This window comes from Ranitomeya imitator, chromosome 1 (assembly GCF_032444005.1).
Source record: "Ranitomeya imitator isolate aRanImi1 chromosome 1, aRanImi1.pri, whole genome shotgun sequence".
Taxonomy (NCBI): Eukaryota; Metazoa; Chordata; class Amphibia; order Anura; family Dendrobatidae; genus Ranitomeya; species Ranitomeya imitator.
Genome location: NC_091282.1, coordinates 345,238,283 through 345,257,436, shown reverse-complemented (window position 1 = coordinate 345,257,436; position 19,154 = coordinate 345,238,283). Strand labels below are relative to the sequence as shown.

Here is a 19,154-nt window from a genome sequence, read left to right as displayed (position 1 = left end):
GGACCCTGAGGGCACAGAGCCAGAAGAGGCTGGGCGGGATGCCTCGTGGCGGCGGCGGTGCTGTGTCTTTGCCTCTGTGAAGAAAAAAAAAAAAAAAAAAAATTTTTGAAAAAGGTCTGTTAGCATATATGGCCACACTGGCTGCCGGGGGGGGGAAGGGGACCAGAAACAAAATCCAAATAACATTTTTGTGGGAACCTACTAGGATCTGGAGGAGTTGACCCGGAGGGCTCCGGGACATTGGACCCTGAGGGCACAGAGCCAGAAGAGGCTGGGCGGGATGCCTCGTGGCGGCGGCGGTGCTGTGTCTTTGCCTCTGTGAAGAAAAAAAAAAAAAAAAAAAATTTTTGAAAAAGGTCTGTTAGCATATATGGCCACACTGGCTGCCGGGGGGGGGGAAGGGGACCAGAAACAAAATCCAAATAACATTTTTGTGGGAACCTACTAGGATCTGGAGGAGTTGACCCGGAGGGCACAGAGCCAGAAGAGGCTGGGCGGGATGCCTCGTGGCGGCGGTGGTGCTGTGTCTTTGCCTCTGTGAAGGGAAAAAAAAAAAAAAAAGGTCTGTCAGCATATATGGCAACACTGGCTGCCGGGGGGGGGGGGGGAGGAGGGGACCTGCAACCAAACCCAAATCACATTATTGTGGGAACCTACTAGGATCAGTTGTCTTTGACCCGGAGGGCTCTGGGACTTCAGAGGCGGTGTGTGATGCCTCGTGTCTACGGCGGCGCTGTCTCTTTGCCTCTGTGAAGGAAAAAAAAAGTTCGGTCAGCAGTTAGCTGTGCCACATAGTACTTTTCACCGTTCATACTGTCCCATAGCTGTGGCACATAGTGGCTCTGCAACGTTCAAACTGTCCCATAGCTGTGGCACATAGTGGCTCTGCAACATTCAAACTGTCCCATAGCTGTGGCACATAGTGGCTCTGCAACATTCAAACTGTCCCATAGCAGTGGCACATAGTGGCTCTGCAACGTAGAAACTGTCCCATAGCTGTGGCACATAGTGGCTCTGCAACATTCAAACTGTCCCATAGCAGTGGCACATAGTGGCTCTGCAACGTAGAAACTGTCCCATAGCTGTGGCACATAGTGGCTCTGCAACGTTCAAACTGTCCCATAGCAGTGGCACATAGTGGCTCTGCAACGTTCAAACTGTCCCATAGCAGTGGCACATAGTGGCTCTGCAACGTAGAAACTGTCCCATAGCTGTGGCACATAGTGGCTCTGCAACGTTCATACTGTCCCATAGCTGTGGCACATAGTGGCTCTGCAACGTTCATACTGTCCCATAGCTGTGGCACATAGTGGCTCTGCAACGTTCAAACTGTCCCATAGCTGTGGCACATAGTGGCTCTGCAACATTCAAACTGTCCCATAGCTGTGGCACATAGTGGCTCTGCAACATTCAAACTGTCCCATAGCAGTGGCACATAGTGGCTCTGCAACGTAGAAACTGTCCCATAGCTGTGGCACATAGTGGCTCTGCAACATTCAAACTGTCCCATAGCTGTCCAACATACTTTTGGGTACCTGAGTACTAACCTCTGCTAATCTCCTGGCGAAGCTCCTGCAGGCGCTCTGGGCTTTTCGACTTGAGATCGCCCCATTTTTTAACAATCTGGGCCTTGGTCCGAGTTATCCCAAACCGCTTCCTGAGGCCCTCAGACACCACACGGACAACTTCCTCCTTGTGCTGGTTGCGGTGCAGCACCATCCCTGTGGTTTCATACTGCATCCTATCCATTGTTCCAATAAGGAACTTGAGCTCTGGGATGCCCATAGGTGGACCACGGCGACTGGCAGCCATTATCACGATGTCAGGGGACAAAAACAAGCTAGGGCAGGCACGCAGGAACGCTGTAACGTCATCACGCCGTCATAGACCACGAGCGTACTTAACGTGCCGCTCCGGCGTTATATAACGATACTTCGAACGGCATTTACTATGTGCGTTCCTTTCTTAACGCTCAGTCGTCACAAATGTGACGCTGTTCATAAACGGCAACGCTATTGCGATGCCAATGGCGCGGCAGGACGGCGGAGCGCAGCTCCTCCTCTGGGCGTTGCTCTTCAGGGTCATTCCATCTAAAATGGCGGCGAGAATGCGTTCTGCTCCTCTGGGGCAGCCAGAACTCCTTTTTTTTATTTCCCAGATGGATGCCATGGATTACGAGGGTCTGGAGAGCCGCCCTGCCCACCCACACATCCACAAGCGAGAAGTGCTTGGACAAATAACAAGAATGATGGAAAGGAGGTTTGGTGTCTGCCGCAGTCAGCTTCAGCTGCGTAAAAAATGGGCTGACCTCCGCTATAAAACGCCACAAATGTTTGCGGAGTTGCGTGCGGAGGCAAGGCGAGGCAAGTACTAGTACTAGCTTTGCTCTGCAGCACTCAACATTTGTGTGTAAACATTGTGATTCTTTACTTTAGGTGTAGAGAGACAGCGGCGGCAAGTCAGACACACCATTGCCACCAGTACCCCATCTTCAGGCACCAGTGGGAGCCCACAGTCCGGGACATCACGTAAGTTCACAATCATTTATTGCATTTTTTTTAACATCACACGGGACATAACAGGGTACCTGAAATATTTGAAGACATTACAGACGCAGTAATGACCCAGCGGCCTACCACACCTCCACCATCTGTTGCGACCATGCACCCTCGCACCCCTGTGAAGTGTGATATAAATTTTATGTTTCAGTATATTGTTAGCTTTGATCTGCAGCACTCTACATGTGTTTTTAAAGATTGCGTTTGTAAACTTTCTGTGTAGAGAGACAGCGGCAGCAACAGGTACCTGCCATTGCCAGCAGCACCACAGCATCCAGCACCAGCGGGAGCCCACAGTCCGTGACGTCACGTAAGTTAACAATCATAGATTACAATTTTTCAACTGCATACGGGACATAAGAGGGTAGCGGAAATATTTGAATACATTACAGACGCAGTAATGACCCAGCGGCCTACCACGCCACCACCAGAGAGCAGACGGCCTCGCACCCCTACACCACCCTCAACACCTCCCTTTCGACACTCCTCTTCCTCCCCCGGGTCGGCGGCATTCTCCCCAGAAGCTAACATACGTAAGTGACCAAAACTGCGAGCGCTTCCCAACGGCGTGTTCCATAGTTAACCAGATCTGTTATTATTTGCTTTTAGGTGCTGCAGCAGTGGCCAGATCGCTGGGATGGGACATTAGCAGCTCTGGTTCTGGCAATGAGGAACCGGCGTCCCTTCTCCGTAAGTATCAAGATAATGCGAGTGGTTTTCTGCTGGATGTCACCATAGACAACCAAAACTGTAAAATATATTAAAATTTACATCGCCCTGTGGTGCCAGACCAAATAGAAATTTACAACACAGAAAATTCGGTCCTGCCCCAGAGGTCGAGATGTATTTTCAGAGGAATCAACGTTGGTTCTCCAACCTCTTCTATCCACAGAAACGGCCACCGTAAGAGAGCTCCTGGCGAGACAATTGCGACTGGAGCGGACAGCAGCGCTCCTGCAGCAGACAGCAGCGCTCCTCCAGAGTCAAGTGGAGCAGCAGGGCGTGACGCTGCGACACCTCTTGGGCAGGAGATAATATTTTTTTTGGTGGGGGGGTTATGTTATATTTTGTTGTAAAATAATTTAAAACCAAGAAGTGTTACAAAAAAAAACAAAAATCTTCGCATTCTTTCTTTAATGTTTACCAAGCTATAAGGGTTAACAGCAACATTGTATAGGCATCACATTTAAAGTTATTTAGCGAGGTTTATATGACAGCAAAGCAAAAAAACAAATTTTTATGTTATACGGCGCGATCCTGCCACGGTACAGCTCCAGAACCATTAAAGTACTGACAGTATTTTTCGCGACAGTCCCTTGCATCGTCTGCCTGTCTGCCAGATCCAAGAGCTTGAAGAGCTGTAAAATTTTCAGGTTGTGTACGCCATTCCCCGGGCACAATATCTCCGGTTCGTGCGTCCACTGCATCAATAAACGAAGGAGGAGAATAGGAGTTCGTATCATGACGTCTCAGGAAATTATGGAGCACACAGCATGCCAAAACCACAATGTCTATAGACGGCAGCTTCAAGTTGATAGCTGTGTGGAACACTCTAAACCGATTTGCCATTATCCCAAAGGCATTTTCAACCACACGACGGGCCCTCGACAACCGGTAATTAAAGATTCTGCGCTCCGGTGTGAGTGTTCTCTGTGCAAATGGCTTCAGCAAATGTGGATGAAGAGGGAAAGCTTCATCAGCGATGAAGACAAAATTTAGGTTTGCTTTTGTGTCTTCATTTAGTGGCAACAGCAGTTCATTGTTCCTCAAGCTTTCCCCAAATGAAGTGTGTTCAAAAACACCACCGTCGGAGACTCGACCATTCATGCCAACATCCACATCGACAAACTCATAGTTTGCATTGACAAGGGCCATGAGGATCACACTGAAATATCCTTTGTAGTTGAAAAAAAATGATCCAGAGTTGGCTGGTTGCGTGATGCGCACATGCTTTCCATCTAATGCACCACCGCAGTTTGGAAACTGCCACAGCTCATCAAAATCGGAACCAATCCTCTTCCAGTCATCCGCCGTCTTGGGAAACTGCAAGATGAGAAGGAAACATGTACAAATTTGGTCAAATATATTATGCACATACACTCTCATGTGGACATCCTACAGCGATTGAGGCGCAGTATGGATTAGTATAACAAAGTCAACAACACAGAGTATGCAGGCAGCCATTTTTTTTACAGATGGCTTCGGTCACTCAGAGGGGGTGCTAAACAATATATCTAAATAATAGAATCCATAAAATTACGTTGGGAGCAGCAAATAAAAAAGGGTGGCGCAGGGTTGGAGCAGCACATATCAGAATGGAGGCGCAGGATCACAGCAGCACATGTCTGAATGGGGGCGCAGGATGGGAGCAGCACATGATAGGATGTAGAACATATACCTATAGAAATGCTCGCCATCAGGGCGTAGAACTGGTTCAATAGCTAGTATAATATATCGACATAACACAGCAGCCAAAAAAAAATAGTAGTACCTCCATATAATGCCTTAAGCTCTGCACAATGGCCTCGCATGTCTCCGGAATCACAACGCTCAGGAAAGGTCTGGAAACAGCTGCGGAAAACTGCAAATCCTGAAGAGACCTTCCTGTTGCCAGGAAGCGCAGTGTCACCGCCAACCTTTCCTCCACGGGCACGGCTGCACGCATCGGCGTATCACACCTTTGTATGAGTGGCGTAACAGCAGACAGTATTATTTTGAAGGATTCCTCGGACATCCGAAGGTAGTTTCGGAAATCTTGAGGGTTATTGTCACGTAACTCTCTTATGAGACCCATGTGTGACAATGTGGATCTTTTCTGCAGCCAGCTCCGGGTCCACATGCGACGTTTTCGTTTAGGACGTCTCTCCTCTTGGAGACGTGCTGCCTCAAACACCAGGGCAGCAGCAACAACAGAACTCTCATCGGAAGTGAGCATAGTTCCTAAAAAGAAAACAAACGTACAATAAATACACGTGCTTACAAAACAATGTTCTGACCATTGATCTAATAACTATATATGTTACTACTGGTATTAAATGGGGCAGTCAACCATCTCGATCTGTAAAAGGATTAATTAATTGGGCCACGCAACAGCTGTGTACCTGAGGTTCTCAGGCCTACCCTACTCAAAGGAACAATCAACCACACTCCAGCGTTTATCCCCGTTGAAGCGCAACATATGCTACGCTGTAGCGTTATACATACCTTTTGCGGTAAAAGTCTAGTAGTTAAAAGTCCAGGGAATCCAGCGAATTTAGGAGTTCTGTTCACAGCACGTGCTACAGAGAGAAATGAATAGCGCGCTCGAGAGCTCCGGTTTTATCCGCTGGGAACAATAGTCCTTTGTCGAATGAGCGCACAGTATTGTACCGCCCAATCAGCACACGGGAGGTGGAGAATTCAGCGCTCCTACGTAGCCAGCTCCTCCGCCCTTTACATCGTATACAATATCGTGCACACCTTTGTCACACCATGCGATCATGCCGCCACAGCGGGACACTAGACGACGAAAGAAAGTTTCAAACGATGTGCTACGACGTACGATTCACAGCGGGGTCCCTGATCGCAGGAGCGTGTCACACGCTGCGATATCGTACCTATATCGCTCGAACGTCACAAATCGTGCCGTCGTAGCGATCTAAATTGCACTGTGTGACGGTACCATTAGGTGCATAAGAATCATAGGTCCCTCCACTGTCTGTCCTATTCTGCAGAGAAAAAGATCCCAAAGATAGGGCTTGTATAAATGTAATGTGGATGCAAGGAACAGAGATCATAAGGCAGGAAACAGACAGGGATTGACATAACTTTATTTATATACAGCACAACTTTAAATTAGTGTTAGTAACTATGCAGATCAACAATAGAAAGAATAACAACAAGTTTAGAATAACAAAGGAAGTCTTTCATTATTTAACAATAATGTTCTGTTTCACAAAAGATGGTGCGCCCAGTCATAGGAGTCACAATGTACGTTCTCTCTGAAGCTCTGGCCCTAGCAGGGATCACCAGGACCCTAATCCCAGCCGACCCCAGTACCATTAATGATAGCTGGAAGTTACGGCAATGTTGGATCTTGGAGGCTTGACCAGTGTAGGATGCAGTTCCTGGCTCTGACCAGCATAGGCGATATTTGGAGGTCTCCTGTGGGGAATCAGAACCCTACCAGGCGGCGATCAGCACCTGGGTGGCGCAGACTTCCTGCTGAGGCCTGTCACGCTGGTCTCAGCGGTGTCTCTGGAGCACATCTACTCCGCTCTTTTCCTTGTCACCAAAGCTCCTCGTGGTTTGGCTTTCAGGGCTTATATATCAGGGAAGTCCTCCCTGTGGGTCATCTGATCCAGTCATGCTGGAGGCCATTCTCCCTGCACATCTTCCAGCACAGTTTGGTTCCAATTGATTTTGGTTGACTATCAGATGGTAGTCTCTCCTTATTAATGGCACATCCTACAAAAGTTCTGCAGAGATATAACAGCTTCTTATTGCATTCCTCTCCCCTTTTTGCTTGATAGTCCTCGAGCGATTGGAATTATTTTGAGTTTGATGTTTGCCCACAGATAGGCCAAATTCAGCCAACAGTTGAGCGCACTCCTTGGTTTTCTGCTGTATCTGGGACCCGATCTATTCATCCTGAGTTAGGGGGAATCCTGGCTTCCTGTAGAGCTGTGTCTGGGGTACTTGGAGACTCAGCCACTGGGTGTTATAAGCTGACTCCTGGTTCGTTTTCTGTCTCATTTGAGGGCGGCAATGGCATCTCCGTTGAACTCATCGCCCTGCAAGCCTTTCTTCCTCTTCCTCTAAGACTCCCCTTTGCGGGACCTCGATCACTTCTGTTGGGGGCCTGGCATTGGTACGGTTTTCTTCTTCGGAAGAGCAGGGTCACAGCATATTCCGGTGCAACACAAAAGGTGCCACAGCGTCATGTCCCTCAGGTCTAACCTCGTAGACGGAGTTATCCGGGTGGATTTTCAGCACTACTCGGTAGGGTACCGTATTCCAACGGTGATCCAGCTTGTCTCTGGATGGCTTGGCTAGCACTAACACACAGTTCTCTGGCTGAAATTGTCCCCCTGACATCGGAGACCGACTTGAATGTTCCACTTCAAGCAAGAGAAGATAGTATTCTGCTACAGATGGATCGGGATAAGTTGGAAACTTGGGCCGAAAGGAGGCAGATGCGTTTTACCAATGATAAATGTAAGGTTATACACATGGGAAGAAGGAATCAATATCACCATTACACACTGAACGGGAAACCACTGGGTAAATCTGACATGAAGAAGGACTTGGGGGTCCTAGTTAATGAAAAACTTACCTGGAGGAGCCAGTGTCAGGCAGCGGCTACCAAGGCAAACAGGATCATGGGGTGCATTAAAAGAGGTCTGGATACACATGATGAGAGCATTATACTGCCTCTGTACAAATCCCTGGTTAGACCGCACATGGAGTACTGTGTACAGTTTTGAGCATAGGTGCTCAGGAAGGATATAATGGAACTAGAGTGAATACAAAGGAGGGCAATACAAATATCTCTCCAAGAATCTGTTTATACCAAGGAAGGTGACGGTCACAAGGGGACATTCTCTGCGTCTGGAGGAGAGAAGGTTTTTCCACCAACATAGAAGAGGATTCTTTAATGTTAGGGTAGTGAGAATCTGGAATTCCTTGCCTGAGGAGGTGGTGATGGCAAACTCACTTGAGGGGTTCAAAAGAGGCCTGGATGTCTTCTTGGAGCGTAACAATATTGCATCTTACAGTTATTAGGTTCTTTAGAAGGACGTAGATCTGGGGATTTATTCTGACGGAATATAGGTTGAACTGGATGGACAAATGTCTTTATTCGGCCTTGCTAACTATGTTACTATGTAATACCTTCCAACTTTTTAAGACAGGGGCATGTATTGCATTTACACAGAAATTTTGCCATTACTGAAGCCCCATAGAGTTTTTATTCACTAAGATAACTCGGACTGGCAGTTGCCTCTCCTGACCTGACAGCATGTATTTCTTGACTATGGGTATAGGCAAGTCATTTGTTACATCCCACTTAACCTCCCACATACCCCATGAAATTAACCCCTTCCTGACATGCGCCGTACTAGTACTGCTTTGCGGGAACTGGAACTCCACAAGAAAATTTGTTGCAAAAATGACAAAAGTTTATTTCCACATAGAGATACTACACACAGTTTAAAAACATTTAAAACATACTCCAAAGAGTAGATGGATCCAGTATTCCAATAATCAGGTATTGCTTACCAAATATGCTACATCACACAAAAATAATAACTGGCATAGGTTAAAGTTTTTTTGCACCAAACATGAATTTGTTTATATCACAAATGCTGCATACGAATATAATATAAGGAAAAATTCCAATAGACAGAACCTAAAATTTCTGAGGGAACAAAGACCATGGCAGGCTCATAGAGCTTGTTACAGTTTCCTTTGGTTGGTATAGCAACTTAGTTTTTTTTGTGTCTCACAGAAGTTTAAACCTATAGAACCTACATTGAGGCACAACACTTGTAATAATGTGACAAAATCATGTAAAAAGTCACTTTTTTACCTGCAACCAGCCAATGCTGGTACACGCAGGTCTAATAGCAGTATTGAGTCAGAATTTTAGTCTCCAGAGATGCTCATACCAGCACAAACGGTGCCGTAAATCAGGAGTGCCCATATAGAGACATTGTGTGCCAAATGAAAAGGTAGGAGAGAGCTGTATACTTCACCCTGACCAGTCCTCTACAGTCGCCCCCTGGTCCCTTTAAGCAGCGGTGCAGCCAGTTTTGTAATGGAGATTGGAGACCCACGCGTTCCGACACACACACGGGTGTCTTTCTCAAGGTGAGTGTGTCCCTTGTGTGGAGTTGTGATTATTTAAGCCGTCTTAATTTCATTTACCTGTCTCGCAGGTGTGAGAAAGCAGGAAGCGGTGGTGGCGTTCGCCTGTTCATTACTGACTCGGAAGGTGAAGTCCGGGGTCACCTCCTTGTTTTGCACTTGCGCATTAGCCCTTTTCCTCTGCCTTTCAATATGCGCAGGCGCATCGACGAGCGGGAGGATGCGTCCATCCTTACCCACATGCGAGTCCAGGAACACCTCCTTATTATGCGCCTGCGCTTTAATCCATCTCTTTTATCATTCAGTATGCGCAGGCGCTTCTAGGAACGGGAGGATGTCTACATCCTTACCCGTATATATGCATTGTATAGTTGTATTTGTATGCTGGGTACTCGGCCCTAGCAATGCACTTGCGCAGAGAGCTTAGGAAGTAACTCTGCACAAACAGACTGCAGAGCCAATCTCTGCTCCTTGTTGTTATAGCAGGCCGGAGTATATTCAAAAAATCCGCTTTGCACCATTACGGACCCCATGCTTCAACGCCCATGCCACTAATAATACAGTGATCCTAGGGCTTCAGCCCTGCTCATCCCCACTTCCCGTATAGCATTAGCCCCCTACGGAAAGCGCATAAACCTGATGGTGCCACCAGTGATCCAAAACATACAATAAACAATCATTATTATGTGGCCATATGAACAGATAACACATTTACATATGTTGCTCATCAATCTGAGATACTCTGTACTCACAATATTTTGTAATGACATTAAATGTCATACAGGTAGAGGCTAATCAGCATAAAATACAATAGTGAATGGTTAATATACATATTTTTTGGTATTTTGTCCCATTTCGGGAAAAATTCCCATGAGGAGGTTATTAAATCACAAGGATATTTTTTGAAGTCACACAGACCACGCTGTGGGGAAAAAAAAAAAAGGGGGTTGAAGGGTTTTCTCTTATTCTTGCTCCGAAAATTCCCGTCATAGGTGGCTGGGTCTCCAGGATCTTACATATTTCATCCAAACTTTTTGTAGTAAGTTACTACTGGAGAAAGTCTAGAAAAAAAGTAGGGAAAGGAGAAGAGATAGAATTGAAAACAAGACGAAAATAAGTGAATAGAGACTAAGTTTTTTAGAAAAATATATCAAAGAAATTGTACATGGGCATGATGTATATACAGGGAAGGAGAGCTTGCTACCCATGGTCAAACAAAGAGGAGCCGTTCAGATCATTTCTTTTTATAGAAGCCAGAGTATAACAACTCCTCGTTGAGACCATTCGGTGCCAGACTGTCCAGATCATATATCCATCTGGCTTCCCGGCGCAAAAGTTCTTCTGTTGCATTACCTCCCCTTATGTTGATATTTACCCCTTCTAAACCCATGACCTTGAGGGAATCCCCCGAACCCGCATGGGCTTCTAAGAAGTGTGCTGCCACTGATGTTATTGCTTTGCCCTTTGCTATATCTGATCTAGCGGTCGCTATATTAGACAGATGTTGTGTTGTTCTGCGTCTTATCTCTTGTGTGGTTTGACCGACGTAGATTTTGTCGCAACCACAGATCAATGCATAGACCACATTTCGTGAACGGCAGTTGAAATAGGCTTTAGATTGTATTTGTGTGGGCAGATGTTTAATTGTAATCCCCCTACTAGCAATCATTTTAGGACAAATTGTGCAGCTCCCACAGGGGAAGGAACCCTTATTGGAGTGACTAGTTCTTAATCTTGTGATTGGGCGTCTATAGTGACTGTTAGACAAATAGTCTTTCAGGTTCTTCGCCCTTCTTGCTACTACTTTGGGCCGGTCACCAATGTGTGGTCTTAATTTCGGTTCACTTTTTAAGATGCCCCAGTTTGCATTTAGTATGCGATATATATCGCTCCACTGATTATTATACTTGGTGATCAGATGGACAGTGTTTGAAGTTGGTTTTACCTTTGGTTTTAAGGCCTGTTCTCTTGTTCGCTCTCTTGATGCCTCAAAAGCTATTGAAATGGTCCTGCGGGGATATCCTCGTTCACGAAATCTGTTGGTCAGATGGCGAGACTCCTTGATAAAGTCATCTGTGCGGCTGCAATTCCTTCTCAATCTAAGGAATTGTCCTTTTGGGATACCTTTTTTTAGGTGCATCGGGTGGAAACTTTCGAAGTGGAGGAGATTGTTTGTTGCTGTTCTTTTTCGGAATAGTGTGGTGCTGATCCGGTTTTGGTCGATCATTAGTTTCAAATCTAGAAACTCAACAGAAATGGTAGAAAAACAAGATGTTAATTTAATGTTCCAGTCATTATTGTTGAGTCTTCCTATGAAACTATGTAGTTCTTCTGTTGTCCCTGACCAGACTATAACAATGTCATCTATATACCGTAGCCATTTGACTACATGTATAGAAAACTCATCCAACTTCTGTACTTATGTCTCCTCCCAACGTCACAAGAAAAGGTTAGCATATGAGGGTGCACACTTTGCCCCATAGCTGTACCCGAGGTTTGTTTATAGAAGTCCCTGTCAAATACGAAATAGTTATTTTCTAGGACGAATTTGAGTAATTTCAAAATAAACAGATCATGGGCTCTATCACCTGTAGACTGTTTATTTAGGAAATAAGATGTAGTTGTCATACCCAAGTCGTGTCCAATATTCGTATATAGTGCCTCCACATCTAAGGTCACTAGGATTGCATTCTCAGGAACTTCTAGACCTTCACAGATTTCTATCAGATGGGAGGAGTCTCACACATAGGAATCCAAGGACTTCACCAGCGGCTGTAAAAAGAAATCCAAATAGGAGCATGGTTTCTCATATAGTCCCCCTATCCCCGGGATGATCGGTCTACCTGGTGGCCTGTCGATGGATTTATGAACTTTGGGCACCAAGTAGAACGTGGGGATGACCGGATGGGTTGTGATTAAATAATCTTGCTCTCTTTTATTTATCGTACCCATGGAGATAGCTCCTGTAATCAAGTTGTCCAATTGACTTTTAAATATTGCTGTTGGATCAGATGGTAGTTTTTGATAGTATTGAACACTATTCAGTTAACGTTTTGCTTCCTGGAGTTACATGTCTTTGGGCCAAAGCACAATATTACCACCCTTGTCAGACTCCTTGATTTCAATTAAATCATTATTCTTTAGATTTGATAATGCTACTTTTTCCTCCTTTGTGAGATTATTTTGACCATGTATGTCCAAACGAAGTTTTTTAATGTCCCTGCACATCGACTCAAAAAAAATCTGTATAGTTGGAAACATTGAGAATTTGGGGGTTGCCTGGGATGGCACTCTGCCATTAAAACGTCTCCTTCCCTGATCTCTGTCATTCTCAGTCAGAAGATCTACTAGGTCTCTAAAGGTCTGTCTATCCTGGTCTGGTAATTCATCCACCAGTGATGGTTGGTGATATAACATTTTAAAAGTTAGTTGTCTACAAAAAAGGTAGATGTCTTTGGTTAATTCAAATTTATCAAGACATGGGTGAAAAGGACTGACCTTTTGTAAGTAACTCGGTTTCTACTTATGATAGTTGGTACGTTGAGAGATTGATAATGCGGAACTCTTGTGTGTCACTGCCTATATTTACTGGGGGGTAATTAAGATCTAAAACCGTTTCCGGCTGTTGTATCGTGTGGTCCTCTTTGAACTCGGGGACCAGTGTCTTAAATTGCGTTTTTTTCTGGCTCGGGTGTTTGGGTTTTCTTCGCCCCCTTCTATGCTGCTTTCCCTGTCGCTTGTGTCTGTTGATAAAAAATCGCTGTTAACATTGAGTCCTGCTCCACTCTTAGTTGGTACCTCCCCTCTATCTGTTGTTTTCATAGAAGTTCTCGCATTACCCTGATGTGTCCACCTGTACATCCTTTGCTTCTCCATATCCAATCTATCACGCTGAAATTTGTTCTTTTTACCTTTAATGATGTCTTTTTCATATCTATCAATTATTTCTTTGAGATGAATTTTGAAAGGTTCTACTTGGGTTTTACTATCAAAGGTCTCCAGCTCTCTCTCTTTCTTATTTATATCCTCTTTAATTCTTGTTGACACCAATTTGTCCTGTTCTATCAACATGTCTATAATGATATATGAGCATCTCTGCAGACCTTTCTCCCAGGTGGTTTTAAATTCCTGGTCTACTTCCCAGGCTGGGAATATTTGGACTCTGAGGCCCTGTGGTACCGGTCCGAATTTCTAATATTCGGTTAAACTAGTCATATTCCACCATGTTTTTGTTAATTTTTTATGTAAGTTAATCAAAGCCGATAAAGAGTTGATTGCAGTCACCACACCCTTGTTATCGCAATGAAATCTTACTTTTTTATTCCTGAATCTGTCCCCCGAAATTGCCAAAGCAACCATAGCGGGAAACAAATGGGGTAATGTCAGGATATCAACTAAACCCTGAGAGTACCAACTTTCTGGCCATTTTCCAAAAGCCCAGCTACCCTGGCAATATGCTTTGAAATAATTTCTTCCTGCCACATCTGTGAATAACTCTAACTCACCTGCATGAACCACTGGTTCCATCCATAATGATCTCCCGTTGTATGTACATAAAAATTCCGCTCAAACACTCAATTCTTCCTGCACAAGATAGTGAACAACTCATATTATCCACGAAGAATCCACTGTTGCAAAAACAACCCAACATGTGCATACTATCCAGATGCACAAGTAGCAGTCTGAAGGCCGCTTCAGTATCAGTTTTTGCGAACAAGGCCAGGACCGTTGGGACCCCTGCACCTGTGATGTTACTGGACTCTATAACCACCAAACCAGAACTCAAACCCCTGCCCATGTAGCAGTAGGGGACACCCCAGCCTGCATACCCCTGGACCCTAAATTGCGTAATCCCTGTAACAAAATGCCAACGCCCCCACCAAACCCTCTAGCCCACTATTTTAATGCAAGAACTGATTTGTCTCACCTAGCTGCCTCAGCGCTGTCCCCAGCAGTTGCTTGTCCTGCAGCTGCTGTCCATCGTCAGGTCTGGGTGAAAAATCCTATTCAGCTCTAGCAGAGTCCCCCATCACAGGAGGAGGGCTCGATGTGAGCACATGCGTGGTGGGGCAGGGCCAGGTGACTGCTGCCCGTGGATATCAGGTGGGCCCATTGTCGGTACAGCCATTACCTGGCTGATAGGTGTGGGGCCAGCTGACTGACACCTGTGGACCACGGCTGGGCTCAATGGTGGCGACGATCCTGGTCTGGTCGCCGGAGGATGACTCCTTCCCCTTCAGCACGCCCTGCCGTGAAGGTGGATTCCTCCCAGGCCAGAAATGGCGCGAAGAAGCAGCCTGTTCCGCGACCTGACCTGGAGGGTCCCTGAAGGGGCTCCTAAGGCAGTACCAGAGCCAGGGGTTTCTTCTGGATTCAGCCGCGCTAAAGGTGGCAATCTTTGGGTGGCTGAGCTGGGCCATCCCCAGCCCGTTGTAGCATGCTCTGGATTGATGCCTATAACCAATCTGCTCCCCTGTTGCCAGCTGCACTTCTCAGCTGCTGCAATATCAAGTCCATGTATTCCATCTTTAAGGGAACATGCCCACGATCAAGAAGAGCAGCGTTTTGGATGTAGCTTACCTGCGCTGCATCCAAAACGCTGCTTTCTACCTTAGCAGCACAGTGGATGGGATTTATAGAAAGCCCATGCTCACTGTGCTTCTATTGAACGCTACGTAAATTCACCCACTGTGCGGGATTACGAGCTACAGCATGTCAATTCTCTGCAGCGGAGACGCTAGTCTCCACTGCATAGTCACACCCATAGCCATTCACTACATGTGGTAAATCCACATGGTTCAATGAACACATGTGGATTTAACTGTGTGATTAGAACGCAGCGTTTTGGAAGCAGCGATGTTGGTACTTTTATATGCTTAGTTGAATGTAATGTATGTACTTGTTGTACTTTGGTTTCACTTCCTCACTAGTAAAAGGTCCTTCAGACTTCCTGTTATGCTGTATTAAGAAGCTGCTGCATGAACCTCATGTTCTGTGTAGATGAAAGTTGAATTACCCCATATAACCTACTCTCAGAAGTTTCTTCTGCGACCAAACAATGCAACAGTTGTAACGCTCGTGCCCAGACTGATTGGCGCAAGTGAGAATTGTGGTCCCACTGTGTCACAAACCAGATTTACCCCAGAGGGGCGTGATGAAGCAGGTACCTTGGTGGTTTGCTGGAGCCTCTAGAGGTGGGATTAGACTTGTGTGGCAGGTAGCTGCCAGTTACCACTCCAGGCGGCGTCTGGCAGTAGCAGCTGACCACCAAGGGGACAGGACACTGTAATGACGGGTGCAGGAAAGTACTGTAGATATACTATCTGGCTCAGCTGATGTATCGACAGGCAAGTGCTGGCGGACACAAGTGATGTACAGGCAGACCGGTGCAGGCGGGCACAGCTGATATTCTGGTAGGCAGGTGGCACGGGTCAGACTGGAGGAACAGAAACAGTTTCAGAAAGGACTAGGACACAGACAGGTACGAGTAAGATATAGGGATAGGTAGGACCAGTTCAGACTGGACGTACAGGAACAGTTTCAGGAAGGACCGGGACACTGGCAGGTACGACTGGAATACTGGAACGGGTGGGACCCAGTTCAGACTAGGAACAGTTTCAGAAAGGGCTGAGACACAGACAAATACGACTCGAATACAGGAACAGATAGGACCCAGTTCAGACTGGACAGAGAATGAGCCTCAAGTGCAGTGCAGGTGAAGAGACGCAGGGGCGGAACAGATGCAGATCTGCAGGGGCGGAACAGATGCAGAGCCGCAAGGGCGGAACAGTTACAGAGCCGCAGGTGCGGACAAGCAAGGAAACCGCTGACTCAGTCAGGGTATGTGCACACGTTGCGGATTCTCTGCGGATCCGCAGCGTTTTTTGCGGTGCAGAAACGCTGCAGATCCGCAATAGATTTACAGTACAATCTAAATCAATGAGAGAAAAAAAATGCTGTGCACACTTTCCGGAAAGTCCGCTGCTGAAATGCGGTTTAAAAGAAGTAGCATGTCACTTCTTTTTTGTGAATCTGCAGCGTTTTTGTACCCATTCTATTATAGAAAACCGCAGGGGTAAAAACCGCAGCAAATCCGCAAGAAAACCGCAGCAAAAATGCACAAAAAACGCTGCGGAACCGCACAAAATCCGCAGGTGCGTTTTCTGCCAGGAGAGGCAGAATCCACACCAGAAATTCCTAAGCCTAATCCGCAACGTGTGCACATAGCCTCAAGCAGGAAACCCCAGACAAGGTTAACCCCTTAATCCCATATGACGTACTATCCCGTCCAGGTGACCTGGGACTTAATTCCCAGTGACGGGATAGTACGTCATATGCGATCGGCCGCGCTGACGGGGGGAGCGCGGCCGATCGCGGCCGGGTGTCAGCTGCCTATCGCAGCTGACATCCGGCACTATGTGCCAGGAGCGGTCACGGACCGCTCCCGGCACATTAACCCCCGGCATCGCGATCAAACATGATCGTGGTGTGCCGGCGGTACAGGGAAGCATCGCGCAGGGAGGGGGCTCCCTGCGTGCTTCCCTGAGACGATCGGTACAAGGTGATGTGCTCACCTTGTACCGAACGTCTTCTCCCTGCAGGCCCCAGATCCAAAATGGCCGCGGGGCTGCATCCGGGTCCTGCAGGGAGTACTTCCGGGTTGCCTGCAGGTGCTGGTAAGCCTTCAGCGATGTCAGTAAGATCGCCGATCTTACAGAGTGCTGTGCAAACTGTAAGATCGGCGATCTGTGATGTCCCCCCCTGGGACAAAGTAAAAAAGTTAAAAAAAAAATTTCCACATGTGTAAAAAAAAAAAAAAAAAAAAAATTACTAAATAAATAAAAAAAAATATATATATTATTCCCATAAATACATTTCTTTATAAAAAAAAAAAAAAACAAAACAATAAAAGTACACATATTTAGTATCGCTGCGTCCGTAACGACCCGACCTATAAAATTGTCCCACAAGTTAACCCCTTCAGTGAACACCGTAAGAAAAAAAAAAAACAACGCTTTATTATCATACCGCCGAACAAAAAGTGGAATAACACGCGATCAAAAAGACAGATATAAATATGCATGATACCGCTGAAAACGTCATCTTGTCCCGCAAAAAACGAGCCGCCACAAAGCATAATAAGCAAAAAAATAAAAAAGTTATAGTCCTGAGAATAAAGCGATGCCAAAATAATTATTTTTTCTATAAAATAGCTTTTATCGTATAAAAGCGCCAAAACATAAAAAATGATATAAATGAGGTATCGCTGTAATCGTACTGACCCGACAAATAAAACTGCTTCATCCACTTTACCAAATGCGGAACGGTATAAACGCCTCCCCCAAAAGAAATTCATGAATAGCTGGTTTTTGGTCATTCTGCCTCACAAAAATCGGAATAAAAAGTGATAAAAAGCTGTCACGTGTCCAAAAATGTTACCAATAAAAACGTCAACTCGTCCCGCAAAAAACAAGACCTCACATGACTCTGTGGACCAAAATATGGAAAAATTATAGGTCTCAAAATGTGGAGACGCAAAAACTTTTTTGCTATAAAAAAAGCGTATTTTAGTGTGTGAATGCTGCCAATCATAAAAATCCAATATAAAAAACGCTATAAAAGTAAATCAAACCCCCCTTCCTCACCCCCTTAGTTAGGGAAAAATAATAAAATTAAAAAATGTATTTATTTCCATTTTCCCATCAGGGCTAGGGTTAGGGCTAGGGTTAGGGCTAGGGTTAGGGTTGGGGCTAGGGTTAGGGCTAGGGTTGGGGTTAGGGCTAGGGTTAGGGCTAGGGTTGGGGCTAGGGTTAGGGGTAGGGTTAGGGCTAGGGTTGGGGCTAGGGTTGGGGTTAGGGTTGGGGCTAGGGTTAGGGCTAGGGTTGGGGCTAGGGTTAGGGTTGGGGTTAGGGTTGGAGCTAAAGTTAGGGTTAGGGTTGGGGCTAAAGTTAGGGTTAGGGTTGGGGCTAAAGTTAGGGTTAGGGTTGGGGCTAAAGTTAGGGTTAGGGTTTGGATTATATTTACGGTTGGGATTAGGGTTGGGATTAGAATTAGGGGTATGTCAGAGTTAGGGGTGTGGTTAGGGTTACCGTTGGGATTAGGGTTAGGGGTGTGTTAGGGTTAGGGTTTCAGGTAGAATTGGGGAGTTTCCACTGTTCAGGCACATCAGGGGCTCTCCAAACGCGACATGGCGTCCGATCTCAATTCCAGCCAATTCTGCGTTGAAAAAGTAAAACAGTGCTCCTTCCCTTCTGAGCTCTCCGGTGCACCCAAACAGGGGTTTACCCCAACATATGGGGTATCAGCGTACTCAGGACAAATTGGACAACAAGTTTTGGGGTCCAAGTTCTCTTGTTATCCTTGGGAAAATAAAAATGTGGGGGGCTAGAAATCATTTTTGTGGGAAAATAAGATTTTTTTTTATTTTCGCGGCTCTGCGTTGTAAACTGCAGTGAAACACTTGGGGGTTCAAAGTTCTCACAACACATCTAGATAGGTTCCTTGGGAGGTCTAGTTTCCAATATGGGGTCACTTGTGTGGGGTTTGTACTGTTTGGGTACATCAGGGGCTCTGCAAATGCAACGTGACGCCTGCAGACCAATCCATCTAAGTCTGTATTCCAAATGGCGCTCCTTCCCTTCCGAGCTCTGCCATGCGCCCAAACAGTGCTTCCCCCCCACATATGGGGTATCAGCGTACTCAGGACAAATTGGACAACAACTTTTGGGGTCCAATTTATCCTGTTACCCT

General features: G+C 46.0%; 1 protein-coding gene across 1 annotated transcript in view; it reads left to right on the top strand.

Annotated features, from left to right (window-relative positions):
• The window catches only part of DTX1 (deltex E3 ubiquitin ligase 1), a 150,767-nt gene that overhangs the window by 55,900 nt on the left and 75,713 nt on the right, over positions 1 to 19,154 (top strand). The gene's annotated exons all lie outside the window — the stretch shown is intronic.